This window comes from Canis aureus, chromosome 11 (genome assembly GCF_053574225.1).
Source record: "Canis aureus isolate CA01 chromosome 11, VMU_Caureus_v.1.0, whole genome shotgun sequence".
Lineage (NCBI taxonomy): Eukaryota > Metazoa > Chordata > Mammalia > Carnivora > Canidae > Canis > Canis aureus.
In genome coordinates, this window is record NC_135621.1 from 42,423,858 (window position 1) to 42,433,373 (window position 9,516).

At 37.3% G+C, this 9,516-nt stretch overlaps 1 pseudogene; it reads left to right on the plus strand.

The window, feature by feature from the left end:
* The first annotated feature begins 2,337 nt into the window (after positions 1–2,337).
* On the plus strand, positions 2,338–2,858 carry LOC144323049 (ubiquitin-conjugating enzyme E2 C pseudogene; annotated as a pseudogene).
* The last annotated feature ends 6,658 nt before the right edge of the window (positions 2,859–9,516 follow it).

A 9,516-nucleotide genomic window follows, 5' to 3' on the forward strand; every position in this document is an offset into this window, starting at 1 on the left:
ATCATTACAAGTTAATTTACAAAGAGAACTACTGGAAAACTCCTCAATATCCCCCCCCCCTTCTAATTTCCATAAAATAAACTGGTATTTGAGTGGAAGGTGAATAGGGTCTGCAGCTCACATTCATGCAAATTCAAGTCAATTCATGACTTAGTTTAAAATGGCCTGCTGGCTCACAAGTGGTAACATTACCTTGAATTTTATAATTTCATTATGTGCAATGTCATTATGGTTTTCAAATCAAGCATTAGAATAGGCACAGGTTGCTGATAATATTATATACCTGGGCCTTCTAAGAACTAACAATGAAAATATTCCGTACTACTTTTAGACTTTTTTTTTAAGATTTTCCATTTATTTACCATAAGAGACACACACAGAGAGAGGCAGAGAAATAGGTAGAGGGAGAAGCAGGCCCCCTGCAGGGATCCTGATGTGGGACTGATCCCAAGACCCCAGGATCACGACCTGAGCCAAAGGCAGATGCTCAACCACGGAGCCACCCAGGTGCCCCCTTTTGGTCTTATTTTAATGCAAACTTACATTCATAATGAAATTAAGATTCATACTTTGTGGTAGATCTGTCATTCCTCAACCTTTAACAAGAGATCAAATACATATGGTCAAAACTGCTAGAAACATCTAAAAGCAGAGGCGTGGGTATTGGTAAATGTATACTCTTTCATCCACCCATTGATCCATTACACAATTTTGAGCAACTGCCTTCTGCTAGGTAGTGGGCACATAACAATGATTAACACATGGTGTTTGGAAGATTCCAGTCTGTGTAAAAGTTAATCAGTTAGTCATGGCAGCGTAGCAAACCAGGGTAGAACTTAGAGGCTTAAAAATAGCAGCCGTTTATTATTTCTTATGTGCCCTCAGGTCAGCTGGGTGGTCCTTCGTTTCCACCGTGTTTTTCCGTGCTACTAAAGTTGGCTGCACATCACATGGCTGGTCCTAGGCCCCATGTGTGATGTGTGGGATGGGACTCCCTGCCCACAATGGGAGAACCCAAGAACCGAACATTCGGTGCAGTCAAGCTACCACATCAATAAATGAGCCTGAGATAGGTAGTAGTGGAGGGCGGGGGACTGGGTGGTTTTCCAGGCAAAGCTCCCTACATGTTGTAAGGTAAGATGGCACACGTGAGTGTTTGATCATGTGACATGGCCAAAATGTAGAAAGTTACGCTGCAGGGTGTAGAGTGGGAATGGCAGAGGGAGAAAGGCTGTAAAGTTCCTTTAGGAGAGTTTGTGGGGGGGGGGTTGCTGTCTACCCTGCAGCAGGCAATGGGGAGTGATTGAAGAGCTGTGTGCTCTACAGAGCTATCTAGGGCAGCTCTAGGACTTAAAGTGTTGAATCGAGATGCATGGACGTGTCCAGGGCAATTTAAATATTCTGACAGGAGATGATAAGCTCCGGAATGTAGCCAACGGCCTTGTGGAAGAGCAGTGGGAATGCTGGGGATACATTTAGAAACTCCTCGTGGATTTTACAGCAGTTTCAAAGTCTTTATAGGGCTGGGAATCAGATAGATTGGGCTGAGTACTGAGTAAGAAGTAGAAATATTAAAGTGGAAACCACAGGCCTTCCATTTTGAAGGAAACAAGAATTTGGCAGGATAGCTGAGTGCCTTGACCTTTTCTCTAGCTTCTGCAAACTTATTTTTCTATATCTGCCCCACATGCGTGTCTGGGATATGTCTTGTCCTGGACAGCCTGAAAACATGCCTGAGTCCCCTTGCCTTGGCCTCCTTCCTCCCTCTCGGCCAGCATTCCCTCCTCGCACCCCCATCTAGAGTTAGTCTTTCTCCTGGGATGCACTTTTCAAATGCAGACCAGCAAGCCCAGAGCCCACGCCCAACCACACCCCTTACTGAGCTCTCATACTCTAGGCTCCTATACACCTGCCCTGATTATTTTAAGAACAAGTTTGAAACAACTGACAACCCCTGGGCCACAGAGCTCTCTGAAAGCATCGAACAACTAATCCTAAACCTGCTGATTCTGCCTCATTTTTGTTCCCTTGTGTGGAAACCACTACAAAGGCTTGCCCTTAGTCCCCCTGCCCCCATTCCTCTGACACCACACATGCATGACCAACCCAGGTGCTATGCTGTGTGGCCCCCGGCCTCTTAGGTTAGTGTGTTCCCCTCCTTTGGAGGGACTGTGACTAGTAAACTGACTTCTGAATGGCAATAATCTCCTGGTATCTTGACCTCAGTATACCTCAAATATTCTAATAATCTGCTATATTTTAAAACACCTGAATAAAATACAAACTTGAGGAAAGATTGTTCTCTTGCTTTTACTTTTAAAGTTTCAGCAGGAGCTGATGACCCTCCTGATGTCTGGTGACAAAGGAATTTCTGCCTTCCCTGAATCAGACAACCTTTTCAAATGGGTGGGGACCATCCACGGAGCAGCTGACACAGTATATGAAGACCTGAGGTATAAGCTCTCCCTGGAGTTCCCCAGTGGCTACCCTTACAGCACACCCACAGTGAAGTTCCTCACACCCTACTACCACCCCAGTGTGGACACCCAGGGTAACATCTGCCTGGACATCCTGAAGGACAAATGGTCTGCCCTGTATGATGTCAGGACCATTCTGCTGTCCATCCAGAGCCTGCTAGGAGAACCCAACATTGATAGTCTTTTTAACACACATGCTGCCGAGCTCTGGAAAAACCCCACAGCCTTTAAGAATTATCTGCCAGAAACCTACTCAAAGCAGGTCTCCAGCCAAGATCCCTGACCCTCCAGCCTACTCTCCTTGTGTTGTCTTTTTATTTTCTCCCTACATGGTCTGTCCTTCTCTTCATTTCTGTCTAGGACTCTGTATCTGAAGCTGTGGTGTCATTTTTGTTTTGTTTCTGTTTTTTTAAATTAAGTCTCTGTTTGAGCCCTTGTGATGAATATATTAAATAATACATTAGGTTTGTTTTTTTTTTAATACATTAGGTTTGTTCATACATTAGGTAGCATGAGTTCATGAAAAATCTTTTTTTTTTTTTTTTCAGTTCATGAAAAATCTTAAACGGAAAGGGAAAAGTTTGAAAGAGAGAAAATAGTTAATATTCAGAAAAAGGCAGTCGGGGAAAAAAAAAAAAAAAAAGGAACGGGCAAATTAACCTTGGCAAGGGAAGAGAGACCTGTCATAAAAAAAGAATTTTGAGGTAGAGTGGGCAAGTTTATTTAGTAACTTCAGGACTACTGACCTTCATTTTTCTGTGGAGCAGGAAGCGAAGACATCTGGTGTGCGTGTGGGAGGTGCCCGACCAAACTTGGAAGCACTGCAGAGGTGAACAGGAACAGAATGGGAGCTGCCAAGTGCATGGAGGGCTGTGAGTACTGGGGGCATGCTGGAGGTCTGATCGGATTATTCCGAGTTTGGTGGACCACAGGATTTTTGTGGGCCTAATGCTCTTTGAAAGCCCTTTGTAAAACTGATCCATATCATCACTGTGTGGCCGCTCTCTGCCTCAGTGAACCGGTCTGACTAATTGATGAGTAGGCATTCTTCTGTCTATAATGGAGTTAGCCAAGGGACAATGTATGTGTGAAGTCTCATTTTACCAATGGCAGACTTCCCAGTTGAGCGTATCAGAATAACTATTCAGAGCCCATGCACCCACTTTAAATTGAAAATGGCATTGTTAATGCACGTCTGGGATGTATTGAACTTTACAAATAAATAACCCAATAAGATACTGGCACAGATGAAGCACAAAGAAGCTGGGCTGCTGCCTTTCTAGAATATTCGTCTTCCGCTTACCTTCTACTTTCCAACAGTTTTTTGGTTTCCCTTCCCTCCCTCTGATAACTTTCATGGTTTCCTTGTCTGGCTGCTGTCCCTCAAGCTACCTGGTCTTCGACTGTCCCCAAGAGCTGTAGTTAGTGTTTGCTCTTCTGTGGCAGATTTTCTGATCTGGTTCAGTTGGGAAATAATTTTTCCTCCGGATTTCCATGTAGCTCTGCCTCCACCTCTTAAACAGTTACAGAGTGCTCTCTTGTATTTCCATTATTTGTTTCTACCTCTCTAGTCGGAATAAGGATGTAAGAGAAAGGACTGGATTGTGAGTCATGGAAATCACTGATGTTGAGTTCCCAGAAAGTGCTTTCCGACCTTCCATCTGAGTCTTGTTCCACCACAGTGAAGAGCACAGGACCTCACACACTGTATGAGCCTGGTTTATTTTGGAGGGAAGTATATTCCATAATAATAATAATACAATGTTTTCATATTTCCTTCTGGTGCTATCTTTACATTCACATGGCTTCTTTCATTTTTCCCTATGAGAAAAGTTTGGAATCCAGGTTTTAAAGTTTTATTTAAGGGCGCCTGGTTGGCTCAGTCAGTTAAGCTATGGTCATGATCTTGGGGTCCTGGGATTGAGCCTTGTGTCTGTTTCCCTGATCAGGGGGATGTCTGCTTTCCTCTCTCCCTCTGCCCCTCCCCCTGCCCCACTTGCTCTCTCTCTTTCTTTCTCTCTCTCTCTCACTATTTCAAACAAAATAAAATCTTAAAAAATAAAAAATAAAAATAAAGCTTTATTTAATTAATTTTATTCACGTATGACTTATAGCCTGCAGAAGTTTATCCATTTATGATTTGAAGACCTTTACCAAAAATATGCATCCACGTAAACATAGTCATAATCAAGATACAGAATCTTTCCATCATCTCTAAAAATGTTCTTTTTCTCCTCGGAATCACATGACCCCAACCATCCCAAGCCCAAGACAATCATTGATCTGCTATTTGTCACAGTAGATCAGTTTGAACTTTCTACGATTTTATACAAATGGAATTATATGGCATGTAGTCTTTTCTGCTTTCTTTCCTTTTCCCATATAATGATTTTGAATTGGTCTCTATTATTGTGTGTAACAGTTGTCCATTCTTATTTGTTCTTAAGTAATATTCTACCTGTAGAGTATTCTCAGCTTATTCATTCACTTGTTAGTAAACATTTTTAATGTATTTCAAGGTTTTGGCTGTGATGACTATGTTGTTATGAACATTGACCTGCAAGTATTTACATGGATTGAAGCATTTTTATATCTCCTGGACAAATATCTAAGAGTTGAATGACTGGACTGTATAGAAAGTATCTACTTATATTTTGCAAACACTTGCCAATAGTTCTCCAAAATAGTTATGCCATTCTATGTTCCTATCAGTAATATATGAGTGATTCATGTATTACTTGGTATTTTGGGTCTTTAAAAGTCTTAGCCATTCCAGTAGATATTTAGAGAAATCTCACTGTAAATTTGCATTGCCCTGATTCCTAATGGTATTTTCTTGTGCCCATTGGAATAGAATGGACATTTCTATATTTTACTTTGTAAAATCTTTCACCCATTTTAATACTGGTGGTTTTTAACCTTCTACTATTGAGTTATGAGAGCTATTTATATGCTCTGGATGCAGATTTTTTTGTTCAATATGTAGGCTAAACACATTTTCTCTCATCCCATTGCCTGACTTTTCCCTTTTCAATGGTGTCTTTCAAAAAGCAAAAATTATTAATTTTGATAAAATCAAATGTATTCTTTTTAATTCATGCTTTTTGAGCCCTATCTTGGAAATCATTTTATTCTTCAAGTTAGTAAGGGTTTCTCATTTCTATTAGAAGTTTTATAAATTTAACTTTTACATTTAGATCAATGGTGTATTTTGAATGAATATCTGTGTGTTATGTGAGGTAAGGGTCAATCTTCTCTTTTTCTTTTCTTATATGGCTATCCAGTTGTTTCAACATCATTTATTGAAAGGTCTTTCCTTTCCCCATTGAATTGCCTTGTCATCTTTATCAAGAATTAATTGACCATATATGAGTGTATCTGTTTCTGGAATCTCAATCTTGTTTCATTAATCTATATATCTATTTTCATGTGCAAATCACACTGTCTTAATTGCAGTAACCTTATAGTAATTCTTGAAATCAGGTAGTTTGTAAGTCTTTCAAATGTATTTTAATGACTTAGCTAATCTGGATCTTTTGCATTACCATATAAATTTTAGAATCAGCTCGTCAATTTCTATAAACTGCAGAGTGGTGGTTTGAATGTGACAGCCTTGACTCTATAGATGAATTTGGGGACAATAGAGATCTTTTAATAATGAATCTATCAATCCATAAACATGGTTTATTACTCCATTAATTTATGTCTTTTTTAATTTCTCTCAGCCATGTTCTATAGTTTTCAGTGCTAATACCTTGTGCATCATTTCTTATTCATTCTGAGTCTTTTTAGGATTGTTCACAAAATTGTAAATGTAATTGTTTTTAAGTTTAATTTTCCCAAGTGTTAGTTGTTAGTATATGAAACACACCTGATTTGTTATTATGTACTTCTTACTCTGCGTGCTTTCTCAAATTCTCTTGTTAGTTCTAAAGTCAAAATAAGACTATGTAAACAATCTTGTTCTCCACAAATAGAGATGGCTTTATTTCTCTTTTCTCACCTTTCCATCTTTCATTTCTTTTTCTTATTTTCTTGTACTAATTCATTCTTCAGTGAAGTATCAAGCAAAAGTAGTGAGAGTACACATTTTTGTCTGCTTTCCCAAACTTAAGGGGAGGTAACATTTCAACATGTCATCCCTGAACATGACGTTAGTTGCAGATTTTTCTTAGATGTTCTTTCTTAGGGGTCTCCTATTCTGGGTTTGATGAGGTTTTTTATTCATGAATTCATGTGGAACTTGTTAATTTTTTTTTACATCAATTAAAATGTTAATATGATTGTCCTCCATTTTTTAAATTTGGTGGATTCGTTAATTGTTTTAAAGTTAAACCATAACAAGTTACTCCAAAAATTAGCACTTACAAACAATGGACATTTATTATATCATCATTTTGTGGTCAGGAACCCAGGCACTGCTTTGGTAAGTGTTTTTGTCTCAAGATTTCTCATGAGGATTCAGTTGAACTACTATTTGGGGCTGTGTTTTCATATGAAGATATATTGCAAGATTTTCTTCCAGGTTCACTTACATGGCCTCTTTTCCTCATGGGCTATATTGTCGAAGCCTGTTTCTCACTGGCTGCTTTTACAGAGGACTGCCACAATATGACTGCTAGCTTCTCCAAAAGTGATTAGTCCCAGAGAAAGAGAGAACAGCAAGACAAAAACTGTAGATTTTCTAGTAACCTAATGTCAGAAGTTAGAAGTAAGTCACTAAATATAGCCCACACTCAAGAGATTGTAAGAACATGAATTTCAGAAGGCAAAAATCATTTGGAACCACCTCAAAGCCTGCCTACAACACTTAGATTCCTGGATTAAATCTTATTTAGCCATGGTAAATTATATACTGTATACATTGTTGTTGTTTTGATTAACAATTTGTTAAGGAATTTTACATCCCTGTTTATGAGGGACATTAGTCTCTAATTTTCTTATTTTGTAAAATCTTTGTCAGATTTTGGTACAACTTATGTCCACCTCATAAAATGAATTGGGAATTATACGTACCCCCTCTACTTGCTGAATGTTTTGTGTAAAATTGGTGTTTTGTGGATCTTAAACATTGTATAATACTTATTGGAAAACCTAGTTTTCTTCGTGAATAGGTTTGTAATTTAAAAAATAATAAATATAGTAGTATTGATGTTTTCTGTTTTATCTTTTGCCAGTTTTAGTAATTTACTTCTATGAGATACTTCAGCTCAATTATTTTCACCTGTTATCAGTTTATTTTCACAAAATGATTACTCTTTTAATATCTGCAGAATATGTGGTAATGTTGCCTCTTCATTTCTGAAAATGACAATTTGTGACTTTTGTCTTCAAGTTTTATCAGCTTAATTTATTTTTCAAATAACTAACTTTCAGTTCCTTTGCTAATTTCTATCGGTGCCCATTTTATACTTTACTGATTTATTTATTTTTTATCTTTTCTGTACTTTGGATTAATTCACTCCTTTTGTCACTAGCTTCTTAAGTTGAAGTTTGGCTCTTTGGTCCTAGATTTTTCTTCTTTCCCAATGCACACATCAAAATCTATAAATCTTCCCCATTAGACTGCTTTAGCTGCATCTCATTAACTTTGAAATGTTGTGTTTTCACTTTCATTCATTTCACGATATTTTCCAATTTCCCTTGTGATATCTTCTTCAACAGTTATATTACTTGGGGAATGCTATTTAATTTTCAAATACTAAAGTTTTTCTGAATATCTTATTTTCATCAATTTCTATTTTAATTTCCTTGTTATCAGAAAACATACTTAATGTAATCTTTTTTTTTAATTGAGTCTTGTTTATGACCTAGCATATGGTTTGTCTTTTTGAATGTATGAGTACTTAAAAAGGATGTGTACTTTATATAGGGTCCTATAGATATCATTTAGGTCAATGTTGTAAATAACGTACAAATTCTCTATGCCTTTGCTGTTATCTGCTGCTATGATTGCAAAAATCTGTCATTTTTTGTCTCATGTACACATTTATGACTGTTATATCTTCCTCATGAGTTGAGGCTTTTATGAAATCTCTTTTTATCTTTGGGAATATGCTTTGTCCCCAAGTGTACTTTATCTGACATCAATATTACCATTCTATCCTCCTTCTACTTACTATTTACACAGTACATCTTTTTCCATCCATTGATTTCTGATTATCTATTTCTTTATATTTTAAAGTGTATCTTTTATAAATAGTAGAGTGCTTGTTGGGCCTTCCTTTATATACCCATTCTGAAAATGTCTGTCTTTTAATTGGGGTGCATATACATTAACATCCAATGTAATTATGATGTTTTGTGTTAGATGTCTTATTAATTATTTGCTTTCTTATTGTCCACTCTGTCATTTGTTCCTCTTTTGTCCTCTGCTATATTGTTTTAGATTAGGTTTTGTTTGTTTGTTTTTAATTTCATCTTTATTCACTAGCCCTTGTCAGTATTGTCTAAGCTGATCTTTTTTTTTCTTTTAGGCACTTTGAAAAAGTCTTTACATTTCTTTGGCCTCCCATAGTTTCTGATAAAAAGTCTGCCATCTTTGAAATTATTTTTGCCTTTTAAAGAATATGTCATTTTTTCTCTGGAAACTTCCAAGATTTTCTCAAAACTTTTTCTTTATCTTTAATTTTCACTAGTTGACCAAAATATGAGGTTTTCTAAGTTTCTTCCATGTAGATTTGGTATTATCTATAGATCCTAAAGAACCCTAAAGAACTAATAGATTTGAGAATGGAGTGCAATAAAACATGCAGCTAAGATTTAATGAAAGATACAGCCTCTATACATGTCCTTTTCTCACAACTGCAATTACTTGATTTCGTTTGGTTTTCCACATCCCTACCCCACATGCCCCCAACATGCCAGAATATATATATATATATATATATATATATATATATATATACCCTATGCAAGGACACACACCTGTCCCACTGGTCAGGTACAATCCAGTTTTTAGCCAAGAGAGTTTTGAGACTTCCAAACCAGCACCTCTGGTCTCAGTAACCAGCTGTCCTTACTCCTGCTTATCGCTAAC